At 37.1% G+C, this 14219-nt stretch overlaps 1 long non-coding RNA gene and 1 pseudogene across 2 annotated transcripts in view; one reads left to right on the forward strand and one right to left on the reverse strand.

Annotated features, from left to right (window-relative positions):
* LOC123385470 overlaps window positions 1–14219 on the forward strand; it is a 76036-nt gene that overhangs the window by 45299 nt on the left and 16518 nt on the right. The window lies entirely within an intron of this gene.
* LOC111560623 lies at window positions 1887–2001 on the reverse strand (annotated as a pseudogene).

A 14219-nucleotide genomic window follows, 5' to 3' on the forward strand; every position in this document is an offset into this window, starting at 1 on the left:
ATATTGCAGCAATTACATTTTTAGGCAAAAGCATTTTAGAGATCAAATGCTTTTTTCCCCTCTTTCTGAAATATGATTATTTCAATTACTAGTAGCAACAATTAATCACTAACTGATTCATCAGCCTGCAGCTGGGATTGGAGAGCTGACTTCCTTTCTTTATTCCTATTTTATGTTCTACTGTGCTCAGCAGGGATTGACTAATAGCAAGCTAATAACCTTTCCCTGCTCTCAGTACCTTTTTCTAATACCCGCAAAGAAGAAAATTTTAAATACTTTTTCCAAGTACATCTTTACCTCACAATTTCTGAAGGGAACTTTAACATTACAAGTGTCGATCCATTTTGTTGTAAGAATAAGGAATTATAGGAAGACATTTCCTTAAGGTTTGTCTGACCATTCTTTGCTATGTTTCGCTAAACAACTCATGCTAGAGGGATGGTTATATAAGTCACTCCAAATGGGTAACGATTTTCTATTTCTTGGAATTTATCTGAGTCATATGACTCCATATCTATAATATACCAATATATACATACCCATCTATATAGCAATAGATCTTCTCCAAGCATTCTAGTGTTCTGATTATCAGTATGTTGTATTTCCTAGAATTCAGTGAGAAGATATTGTAACCTATTTGGATTATTCCTAGGAGATGCCAGAAGCTTGGCCCAGAAGAAGCATACTCATCCGCTACTCCAGAGGAGTAGGTTCTTTTAGAGCAAGGGCTCTCAAATAAAAAATCCATAGACTTCAAACTATCTGCAAACATCAAAGAACAATTTGTGTCATTGGGCATTTTCCATATTTTGTGTAAGTTTCTCCAAATTATTAACATAAATCCTCTTAATGGAAACCAGAGTTCCCCTCAGGACATACAGAATAACCTTCTAGATAACCACATTCATTTATTTACTTAACTATTTTAAAGTCTAGTATCCTTGGAAAATTTTTGCTACAAGATCTATAGGCTAAAATTCACTCTTCTTAATGTAACTGAAATCATAATTAGTAGGCACTGGTCATACAGCTGTCAAGAACTTAGAAGGGTCTGAAACTTTACCCTACCTATGTGCCAAGTTAGCTTGCTACAGTTCCATGGGTGATGGCAGAAGACATGACACCCCTGAATAAGACACAAAGAATTTTATTACTCACAGCAATGGTAGTAGTCAGAATATTGGCATTTTATGCTGGTGTCCCACAGGGCAATGCTAAAAGGGTGAAATGCCTGCTCACACATAGTGGTTGTATTATAGGAGTAGAATTCCAACCATAGGAATAATGAATCTTTTATAATGGGCAGTAAACCTGACTGATCTTTGCCCTAAAGAGAAACAATATCTTTGTTGTATTGAACTGTAAACATGCAGGACCCATGGAGAATTGTCTTCCAACTATACTTACCCCTTGATTCAACACTCTTTTGACTACTGGAAAAGTTTCCTATTAGTACACCACTCTGTCAGGTGCATTGATCAATGACTCATAGAGATTAGGACCAAATCTCTTAAATTTGTCTCATACTATATTTAATAAGGTTACTATCAATAGGACTCTGAGCAGCAGGATAAGGCAATATTCAATATTAACATCAAATGTTCCAGACCCAATCATGTGAGCAAATCTTATAAACCATCTCGATCTACCTTAGAAATCCAGGTGTATTTCTCCTTAAGTTTCCACCTTGACCTTCCCATCTGGATCAAGGCACTAATCCAGGTATAGTAGGATATATCAGTGATCACACAGACTCTACCTTGCCCTGCAAGAAGAAAATTTATGGCCAATATCATCTATAACAAGCCTGGCCACTGAGTTAAGGTTAACCTGAATACATTCCAGGACTGAGGTGGTATCTTTGATCACCTCAACTAATATTGAAGAGAAATTTTGTGTCACTTTTTCCTTCATGAACTTGTGTGTCATCCTTGTGCAGGGGCTATGCTAATCTTCGCTGTATCATTGCAATTTTAGTATATGTGCTTCTGAAGCAAGCACTTATATCACCTTGTCTAATACAATTTTCTAATTCTAATTTTTCCTACTATGACTCAGATTGTAGGGAAAACTATGACATTGGTATAAGTAGCAAATCAGTTACCCCTCTAGAAGGCTCCCCAAGCAACTAAGTGTAGCTCATTTTGGAGATACAATACAGTCATTTAAGGGTTACATTACCCACTGGGAGTGTTTTTTTAACTTGGAGACCTCTTGTGATTACTCTTAAGAGGACAATAATAATTTTATGGGAGAGAAATAAGGTAATACTTGGCTTCCACACAAGACCTATAATCCCAAAAGTACTCTTGATGTCCCTAAAAGGATGGAGCCATTTATAATTATTGGAGCTCCTAAAGTGGAATCTATATCATCCAAATCACAAGTTGACATTGCCCAGTGTGGCCTCCAAGCCATCTGGTAGGTCTCAGGTTTCTCAATTCAGTCTGAATACTTCAGTCTAGTCATTGTTTTTGTAGGTAATGTTTGAGGACAGTTACTCCAATCTGTCTTATGTACACCATCAGCCAGATAACCTTCATCCATTCCAGAGAATCACTCTGCTACAGCAGTGGAAATATGGATGAAACAGATAACTAAAGGTGTTTACAAGAATTTTACTGGGAAGTATAGGGACTAGGATTATCACCTTCTCTTTTGATAGACTTTTTGGTAATTTTAAGATGAATGGCAATCAAACGGTGGCCAGAGCTTCCTTATAGGAAATTACAGACCCAGAAATCAATTAAATTTAAGTGCTTATTAGTTTGGGAAAGATACACAAGAGGATTTTTCTTGAAGAAGGCTCTAGGAGTGGTCTATAGGAAAAAAGAAATATTAATGTTCCTTTGCCATCCGTCTTTCCAAGGGTCTAAGATGATCTTGCCCAAGTGACAGTTTGTTGCTCTCCTCCAGTGCCTGAAATATTTGTATCTCATTACAGTAGCTGTAACTTTACCTTTTCTCAATCATCCCCTCTTGACAGTCACAGTTTTAATTTTGAAGGGACAGGTACAAAAGTTATAAGAACAATTTAATTAAAATTATAAAGCTCTGTTATTTCCCTTACTTTGGCCAGTATGGGCGACTGTCGGCAACTTAACAAGCAATGTACTCAACCAAGTGGTCATTATCTTTATAATGTAACTATTCCACTCTTCTAAGATAATCTAGGTGGTTGAATAAGAATTAAATAAAGTTTGTACAAACCAAGATATCCCAGAGTTGACATTAGGGGAAAGTAAAAAGTACCATGCTCAATAATGGTCAGGGTGGAGTTCCAAAATCTGTATCTATCTCTATCTCTATCTCTATCTCTATCTCTATCTCTATCTATCTCTATCTCTATCTCTATCATCTCTATCTCTATATCTCTATCTCTTTATCTCTATCTCTATAATCTATTTCTATTTATCTATCAATCTATCTAATCATTTTATCCTTTTTGGAAGCAGTGACTGAAAAAAGATGACCCATTTCTGAGCACAGCTTTATTTGGTGGCAAAGTGATATACTAAGGTGTGTAAATGAGGAAGACTTGAGGGAGATATGCCCAGAAACCTTTTTAAGTCAATTTTTGAGAGTATTCCAATGTTCTACAATACAAGATGCCTGTGGTTCTTATGTAGTATAGGAAGTCCATTGAATCGCTTAATTATTAGCTCATCATCATGTGACCTTTAGATAAAAGATGCACCAGTATAAGTCTGTAAGTGGTCTATAAAGCTGAACATGTGACATAGACTAGTTTAAAGAGCTGTTGTAATGTGTCAGACTATGCTGATCAGATATGGAACTGTAATCTGAAAAAAATGTCAAGAGCTGTGAGGCATTGCTGATCCCCCTGAGAGGGCTCCATAGTTTGGTTTAGTCAATATGCTTTGAACAGGTGAGTGCAACACCCAATTTGCTGTGGCTTCTCCTACCACAGGACAAACACATCCACTTATGGTAATATTCATACGTCTGGCATGCTGTGGTAAACTGTAGATTATAAATTTATGGTCCTTGGGACGCCTGGGTGGTTCAGTCGGTTAAGCCTCAGACTTCAGCTCAGGTCATGATCTCATGGTTCATGAGTTCAAGCCCCACATCAGGCTCTGTGCTGACAGCTCAGAGCCTGGTGCCTGCTTCAGATTCTGTGACTCGCTCTCTCTTTGTTCCTCCGTCTTTCCCTCTCTGTCTCTCTTTCTCTCAAAAAATAAAAATAAACATTAAAAAAATTAAACTTATACTCCTTGACTTTGTGCTCAATGTATGGCGATGGATATGTTGCCATATCTGGTAGGAGGCAAATCTAGACAAGAACAGGAACACTCTAGACAATGCAGCATACCAATTCCACTTGGTCTCATCAAAGAACAGGTCTTCACCGATCACTGTAAGCATCTCCATGATTGGCCCAGATGGTTCAATAAGCAGTATGGTTTGTTTCCACAGTTTGTAGTCCTAAAGAGATGTCTCTAATCTGCCAGTCTGTAGTTCACCAGAATAAATAATATAGACTACTGGCAACAGCTCAAGAGGCAGTAAACATAAAATGAGTTTCATCAAGGAGTGTATTGGTTAACTGAATTGAACCATCATGTCCATGTTCAGTTATGCATAGCTGGTGTTGCTGTTGTACAGCTGTAGCAGTCCAGTGGATACCACCAAGTGTCAGTTTAGATGAAATATCAGTGAACAAGGCCTAGGCATTTAGGGTAACCTCCGTGAATCAAGGATCCTGTTGGATCCAAGGTCCCAAAGCCAACAGCTTTGCTTCAATTGGTGGAGAGGAGGATAAAGATTTCCTCAGAGAGATGATTAACATTTTTTTTTCTTTTCATATAAAGAAAAGATGCTATAGGGGCCAGGCAGGCACTATTTTTGAATATACCATTTCTATTTGACGAGTGAGGATTATTGGACCCTTCCTTGTTAGCCATTGTTACACATTGAATCCAAGTCAACCCTACCCCAAATGGTAATATTAGGCTGGAAAGTCACAAAGCCTTCAAGGAATCAGTGTGCAGTTTTAAGCAGAGTCTTACAGCAGCTGATTGCTGCTTTTCATAAGGGGTAACTATGTCATGGAGGCAACAAACCCAAAATATCAAAAAACATCTCTGAATGTAGGGTGCCTCCTTTTGCCAGAGACTCCAGACAGCAAAACTGTCAGTCAGAGACACTTGCAGCTTCAAGAGGATAGTAGTTTAGAGAACATGGAAAGCTCATTGGATAGCTTCCAGCATACATTTTGGTCTGGACCCCATTCAAAGGATGCTTATTTGTGGTCTAGCCAATATAATGGTCCAAGTAGAATGCCCACTTGCTTCAAATACCCAAAGAGTTCAATAAATTATTGGATCTCTCTTTGGTGAATAGCAAAGTGACAGTAGTTTTTCCTTAACTGCTGGAGGTTTGAGAGTTTTTATATAAACTCACATAGGCCCAAGATACTCCATGGCTGGTAGCCCTCTGAATTATGTTGGAATTTATCAGCCACTCTTGTTGGTAGAAATATAATAACACTGCAGTCAAGGCCATTGACATAAAGGCTTCTGACTTGCCAACCCCCAACTCATCTTTTTAGTGAAGACTTCAGACGTTAGAAAGTAGAGGCATTAGTGTTATCCTGGCCCAACTCCTGGTGGCAAATGGCAGGGGGAACTTACGTACTCATAGATGAGTACTGCAAATGTATATTGAAGGTCTTACTATATGAAGGCACTTTGGTCTTGGTCCTTGGGTACCAGTGGGACAGAAAAGAAGGTACTGGCATTGTTCAACACAAAACACCAAGTGTTATCATTCTGTGCAATGGATTCCTTTATAGGACTATAGCAGCAACAACTGGATCCAGTTAGCAATAATCTAAAGTAAAGCTTTATCTCCTGTTATCATTTTTCACTGACCATAGGTTTGTTGTGTTAATTGGAACCTACTCTTGCTACTTTAAGATTTAACCAAAGCTGTGATTTCCATTTGTCCTCCTTATATTAAATATATATTTTTGTTGGACCACTCTGAGTTGGACAGGCAGACACATTGGGAAGTGATTTATATGTGCCACTAGCAATTTTCTATATGTAACACTCCCTGGTTGGGAGAATCCACTCTGGATTTTATAAGTGTTCACAGCACACAGATTAATATACATAAATGTGTATAAAACATTAATATACATTACTGTACATTCAGCAGTGGAAATCCTAATAGTATGTTGAATTGGCCCAAAGAGTCTCATCCACAAAAATTTATTAGCTCTTCTTCCCCAGTGTGTACCTAGCCTAAATTTTATTGCCTGAATCTGGATACCCCTACACCTATGGAACCAGAGAGGATTGTGAGTTGGGCACCTTTCTCCAAAAGAATTATATAAGTTTGAGTTTCTTTTTTTCCCAAATTTTCCAGCTTACCTAGATGGGTGCACATGGCCTTTAGTTCTACTTGTGTTTCAAGGACACCTAGAACTCATTCAAACCATCTTTCTCAAAGTGGCTTAAGTCAGGGTGATGAACAGAGAAGAATCAGAGAGCCTGGAGGAATTAGAAGGCAAGGCACACTTGCTTTCAAATTTGAACAGTGGTGACAGCATGTAGCTCAACCAAATGAACCTCTAATATTTTCAGTCCACCCAAAGCCCTATATGAGCAGCAGGATCATCCTGACACCCGATATTTTAGGTTTGGGGACCCCTTCATTCAACTGCCATTGTCACATTGCTTTCTGGTTGAAGCTGCGCAATTCATTTCCTTTGGCTCATTTGTATTTAATATACAGAGTAATGCTGCCCTCCTCCCCTTCCTCTTTCTCTTCCTCTCCCTCTTTCTCCTCCTGTTCCTTTTTCTCCTCCTTCTCCTCCTCCACCACTTCTTCCCCTTCTTCTTCTTCTTCTTCTTCTTCTTCTTCTTCTTCTTCTTCACAGATTTCACTCTAATCTAGGGCATTTTCAGTTACATTATCAAAATAACAACTAGTAAGTTCTTGCAGAGTTTCAACATGAAGCCTAAGGGAGTTTTTCACGGTGGCATAACTTGCTAAACAAATTTATCTAGATTTTCTTGGGTCCATTCTCATTCGTTAGTGGGCCATTTCCATCAGCACTGTAAAGCTAATTCAGGGAAGTAAGAACCCCAATATTAGTCAATGCCTCATCCATGGTTTCTCAGAAGAGTTTGTCTTTCCCAAGGAAATATCCTTTAAAGGGACAAAACTCCCTCAAAGTAGCCAGGACCCACTGCAAAAAAAACCCTGAGGCCATTACTGTCATCTCTGAAAAGATCTAGGGTTGGCATGCTATGTCACAGAAACCTCTAAGCCATAAGACAACTCATCTATGGCCATTCTTTGTTAACAGGCAGTATGTGCCCCAAGTTAAGCATTATATTCCTCATGTCTCATCTCCCAAATCAACTAACAAAAACTCTAATCCTTTGCCTGATTTCTGCCCACAGAGGTCATAAATTTCCCTCTATTTTCCCTTGGCACATCTCATTTGAATGAAAAGTGGTGGACCTTTCTGTCATCAACCCCCAGGAAAAATTTTAGTACCAGTTGTTGCAAAGCCAAAGATCTGAGGATGATCACTGGGGGGGGGGGGGGGGGGGGCAGTTTCACCTCTTACAAGAGAATTAGCAACACCCTGGGCATCATTTTAGTAGTTGTCTTTATACTTACTTCCTAGTGCTTGGTCTGAAACCATCTCTTCAATTCCTCTTAATTAAAGGATTATAAAGTGGAAGATCCTACTTAACCCACTTAATGATACATGAACTTTCCTCTACCCCTATTAATAAGCCTGTGAGACCCTAATCTTTCTGCTTGGAGAAAGCCATGTCTCCATCAGCATCCCATCTCTCAGAAAAATGGAGGGATTTGAGATTTTACCTAATAAGTTATTCTACCTCTCTTTCACGGATTCTCAGAGAAGATGATCAATCAGGCAGTCAGTCTCTTGGATAAGAAACAAAGAACTTTATTATTTCCTATGACTGTTATATCAGTATTTATGTTGGTTCCTCAAGCTCCAGTTCCCATAGGGGAGCACAAAGAAGTTCATGTAATATCTATATATGTACTGGGTTACAATACCAGGAGAAAACCTGAGTTAGAAAAACCAAATCCTTTCTACCAGGTAGAAAGTATGCCTGATTTTTACCCAAAGGGAAAGATATTTTTGTTGTACTGGACAGTAGTATTAATGACAACAACAAAAATCAACAAATCCAATGAACCAACCAACCACCAACCAACCAATAAAACAAAACCAAACAAAACAAAAACACCAACACCAAAACCCAACCAACCAACCAACTAACCAACCAACCTACCAACTGTTCTTGCTCCAGAGGAAAGAACTACCTCTATTTCCTGAGGCTATTTGCTATGCTAACATCCTTGAAATAATAGTCCAGAACAAAGGCATAAGACTTGCAGAAATGTGAGAGACCCATGAAGAATTATCTTCCAACATTACCTGTAAAAATGTATTAAAGTGCATGCTCTCCCTATCTTTGTCTCTGTCTCCATCTCTGTCTTTTCTACAGTCTCTCTCTCTCTCTGTCTCTCTCTCTCTCTCACACACACACACACACACACACACACACACACAAACACACACACACAGCAAATGTTGAAGAAGTGTTTCTGAGGTATCTTACAGCTTTAAAACAATTCTCAGGAATTTTATAATAAAAAATATGAGGATGTTCATTTGATGTGAACCTTAGAATTTCTTTAATAGCTGATAGGATAAGAAACTCTGACTTCTTCAGTAATCATTAATGGGAAATGGAATAAATTCCTACCATATTCATAAACTAGATAAGAGGAATGGTGGCAGAGAATAAATGGGAAACTGATATGTGGCAATGTTGAAAGTCACAAAATTAGGAGCCTTATGTGCAGCTAAGCAGATATCAGGCTGAGGAAATAGGCTGGAATGAGAAAGTTTGGCAAATATTTGAAAAAAGAAAACAATTTGAGTTAAATTTATAAATGAAAAGAAATCCAGTCAGTTAAGGTGATGGAGGAGGAGTGAGGGTAAAGCAGTCCCGCTTCACTGAGCAAGATAATAGTCTGCTCAGTGTATTCTGGACCCTGGAATTTTAGAGACTAAAGATTTAAGGTGGCTATAAAAGAATGAATTGTAGTAGTTGACATAGGAAGGATGAATAAGGATATCAATTGAAGCCTACTCAATGTAAGAAAAATCTGGCAATGTTTCAGAGATGATGATAGTCAAAACTATATATGGAAGAAGAAAAAACTCCTCTCAGAATTTTTCAGTACAGAAGCCATTTAACTCACATGGAAGTGAAGGTCTTTGGGACAGCCAGCTATTTCACAGGACATAAAGATCTTCTCCAGTGGGAGGTAACAGATATAGCCCTCCCAGCTCCTGTCTGAAGATATATGCAGCCCAAGTTTAGGAAATGCCTATTATTATATTATTTTTATTGTACCATAAATATTCATAGCATCATACCACAGAGGAAAATTGTGCCGAAGGAGAGATAGAATTCCAGCATCAATGAGCTTATGGAGCAATGTAATATGCAGAAGGAACAGAAGGAGAAATGTAATATACTGACTTTTAATTTTTATTTGAGACTGATGTTCATGCCTATCTAAAGCCAGGCTCATTAGCAGAGGAGCAAAATAAATTATATTAGTACAGGAGGGAAGCATACTACAAATCCCAGACTCTAGTTTTGACAGACTTATTTATTGCATAAATATGATGAAAATGTAATGATTACCATTTATAATTATGTTTTGCAGCCAGGTTTTGTTAGTCCTTTTTAGAAACGAACACATGTAATGTACAAGAGATATAGAATAAGGCCAGTTTATTCTCTCAAGAACAAATATCTTTGTACAGTGAAGGGTCTCACACATAGAATGGACACTTCTTATTTGATATTCCCATCTGGATCTGCCTTGAAACTGGGAACTAAAAAGAGCAATGCAGAGGTTTAATACATCAAGACTTAGTCTTCCTAAACTCTCTAGCATAACTCCACAATGAAATACAGTCCATTTGTACTTAGCTTTCTCAGAAGCCACCTACTTTGATTGACTCTTGAATCATGCTGCATGTGTAGTCTATCTTGCAACAAAATCTAAGTTTATGTGTATATGTATTACAGAAGCTAAACACATCTGGAAAGTAGGACTGTGGAAACACATTTGTATAGATTTGTGTACATTGTCATGTACACAACAAAGTGGATTTTGAATTGCAACTTTGGAATACAGTTCTATCAGTAGCTTTGTGTAGACATGAGTATGTGGAATTGACTTTGAATTCTAGAAGTATGGGTTCAGTTTGATTTTACTTGCAACATCTCTAGGGAAACCACTGAAGAAAGTTGTATTATCAAGTAAATAATAATTTTAACATTTATCCAGTCTTTTCTATGTGTCAGGCATGAGATAAACATTTATATGCAAATTCTTATTTAATTCTCACTACAATCCCATGAGGCAGATACTATCTATTATCTCAATTACATACATGAGGCTTAGGAAGTTATGTAACTTTCCTGAACTCATAAACCAGTTAAATGATATTATCAGGACTTAGGCCAGGTTCTAAATGACCTTGGAGTCCAAGTTCTTCATCAAGATCTCTGCATGATCTTGAGAAACACCTAAGCACAGTCTAGGATTCTGCAAAGAAATAAATCTAAAATTGATTTGAAAAAGAAAGATGAGGCATGTAATTCAGTTAACTCAATTTGTTAGGACATGTTATTTAAAAAATGTTTTCTGTTCTACTCTCCCACATTGGAAAGTTATCTTTATCAAGAATCCTGAGTCACAGAGTGGAAATCCAACCTGGGAAACTGCCCTGCAAATACAAGCTGCTTTTTTCCAAAGGGCCCTGCATTATTGTGGGTGGTTCAGCATGAAATATCACCTTTTTCAGAATCATACTCAGTCCATTATAATCCCAATGATAATTTCAACATCTCAACTTTATAGCTAAATCTCTCAACAATAGTTTGTTATGAAAAATAGGGACACCTGGGTGACTCAGTTGGTTGAGCGTCCGATTTTGGCTCAGGTCATGATCTCATGGTTTTTGAGTTCAAGCCCCGCTTTGGGCTGTGTGCAGATAGCTCAGAGCCAGGAGCCTGCTTTGGATTCTATGTCTCCCCCTCTCTGCTCCTCCCCTGCTCATGCTCTGTCTCTTCTGTCTCTCAAAAATGAATTAACATTATAAAAAAAATTTAAAAAAAGAAAAAGAATTTTAAGAATTAAAGAAATACCTTAAAACGCTGCAAGTTACAGAGTCCATGTTTAGACATATCATTGAGTACAGAACAGTCATACTTAGTAGTTCAATGTATATTGATCAGAAATAATAGTTCTCTAATCTTGCAAAATGATTTACTCAATAAAATATTTAAATGATCTATATAAATGTTCAGGTGAAAGCTGAACAATTACATTATTTAATTGTGCTCAATTATTTTCCTGGGAAAATAAAATGGATTCTGCTTAAAATTTTGATAGAATAAATGAATCACCACTTTGTATGAGAACTAAGAGACAAGAGTTTTAAAAATATATAGCCACAATAATTTGTTAATGGATACACAAGGTAAAAAAGATGTAAATTATAACATCAAAACCATTAACTATGTGTGGAGGGGCAGTGAGAGAGTTAAAATGTAGAGCTTTAGTATGTATTCAAAGTTAACTTAAACTAGACTGTTATAAATATAAGATGTTTAAATATAGAGAATAAACTAGTGGTTGCCAGAAGGGAGATGGGTAGAGGAATTGTTGAAATAGGTGAAGGGAATTAAGAGGTAAAAACTTGCGGTTATAAAATAAATAAGTCATGGAAATGAAAAGCACAGCATAGGGAATATAATCAATAATATTGTTATAACTTTGTATGGTGGCAGATGGTAACCGTACCTACAGTTAACATTTCATAATGTATATAAGTGTCAAATCACTGTGTTGTACACCTGAAACTAATATAGTATATGTCAATTATACTTCAATTTAAAAAAATAAGTAAAGGATGTTTTATGTAAACCTCATGGTAACCACAAAGCAAAAATCTATAGTAGGAACACAAAAGATAAAGAGAAGGGAATCTAGAATAGAATATCATCATATAGAATATCATCATATCACGAAGAAGAAAGCAAGAGAAAAGGGAAGAAAAAAGGAATTACAAAACAGGCACAAAATAACAAAATGGTGACAGTAAATCCATACCTATCAATAATTGCTTTAAATGTAAATGGACTAAATTCTCCAATCAAAAGACGAAGAAAGACTGAATGGGTAAACAAAATAGCACCCAACTATATGTTGCCTATAGGAAATCCATTTCAGCATTAAGAATACACAGACTGAAAGTGATGGGATGGAAATAGATATGCCATGCAAATGGAAACCCAGAGAGGGCATGGGTAACTATACTTAGACAAAATAGACTTTAAGACAAAGTTTGTAATAAGAAACAAAGAAGATCATTATATATTGGTAAAGAGGTCATTCTAACAAAAGGATATAACATTTCTAAATATTTTATGCACCCAACATCAGACTGTCTAAATATATAAAGCAAAAGCAACAGATCTGGGGAGAAAGAAACAGCATAACAAAAATAGTAGGGAACTTTGATATCCCACTTTCAATAACTGATTGATCATCCCAACAGAAAATCTATATGGAAACATTAAACTTAAACTATGCATTAGACTAGATGGACCTAACAGGCATACACAGAATATTCCATCCAAAATCAACAAAACACACATTCTTCTCAAGGGTACATGGAATATTCTCAAGGATAGATCATATGTTGAGCCTGAAAGAGGTATGGTGTCCATGCAGACATGGCCAAATAGGTCCAAGAGGACTCATCCTGGATTGTGCAGGAGCAGGAGGTTGGACCAACATGAATATCTGGCACTGGACAGAATGGGTCATCATCAGCTGGCCCAAGGGGAAGCTCTGTGAAGTCCTGATGGACATTGTTGTGGAGAATTCAAGGTCATTGAGCTGAAGGAAGTGGAAGGCAAGGTTTCCAGCAGCAGCCACAAAGGAAAGCCGATTTTCCTCAATGAGTGGAACATGAAACTGGGGTGGAAAGGTTCAATTAAAGAATCTGGTGTGAGGCACAAAGGATTGATTGAAATTCTGAATCTCTCTGAAGAAAATGAAGTAGATGACGCTGAGGTAAACATGAGTAAAAAGAAAAATGATGGAGATATATGGAAGGATATTAAGAAAACTTTAGGCACCACCAAGTCAGGGAGGTTCTTGGAGATTACCTGAAGCAATTTAAGACAGAATTTACAATGGGAATAATTTTACCATTGAAAACTTTGGCAACCCAGGAATTGACTGCTAAAAGGAAAGTGAGTGAGAGTACTTTACAGGCCTCATTTCCAGTGGTGTTGGGAATAAGGATTTTAACTGTGGCATTACTCATGATGAAACTGTTTGGCACAACTGTGAAACAGCTGTGCAGCATCTTCACTGTGAAAGACTTTGTGCAAAATTTTCTAAATCTTCAGTTGTATTAGAAGCTGTAAAGGGAGGGAAATTCTAGGAATAAAGGATACATCACTGGTGAATATATAAAATTGTTAACAAATAAAAAGGTCATCATGAAATGGAGATGTAGGGACTAGCTAGAAGAACACTATTCGACAGTTGCACTGAATTTTGTGTCCTCATCAGGGCAAATGAAATTACAGTTGAAAGGTAAAAGTGTTCCTGTCCCTAAAGAAGAGAACATGAAATTCTGTTGCCAGAAGCAGCATTTTGAAGAAATAAAAGGTTTGCTGCAGCTGACCACCTTAAATTGTGAATTGGAAAATTTTATAAGGGGATTACTTTCTGTAAGTAGAAAAAGTGCCAAGTTTACTTCTTCCCCATTGTTACTTTTAAAAAAGGAAACAAAAACTATTAGTTTATATTGGATGAAATCCATGAACTTATAGGGAATGTAAAGCATTGTTTTAATCTTTACTATGGCTTGATTCTGCATTGAGTTAAAAGCAGCAAGCAACCTGAAATCAGACATTAACCTTACCTCCCATAGATACTCCTTTGGGAATAGATTGAGTCCCTGAGTACAGATAATGGAAGTTTCCCAAGCTAAAGTTTTTCTGAGCAAATTTAGTTCAGGAAGAAAAAATAATAAATTGCACGTTGATAGTATTTATTCATTGAAAAAAAAAACAGGGAAAAAA

The sequence above is a fragment of the Felis catus genome, chromosome B2 (genome assembly GCF_018350175.1).
Source record: "Felis catus isolate Fca126 chromosome B2, F.catus_Fca126_mat1.0, whole genome shotgun sequence".
Lineage (NCBI taxonomy): Eukaryota > Metazoa > Chordata > Mammalia > Carnivora > Felidae > Felis > Felis catus.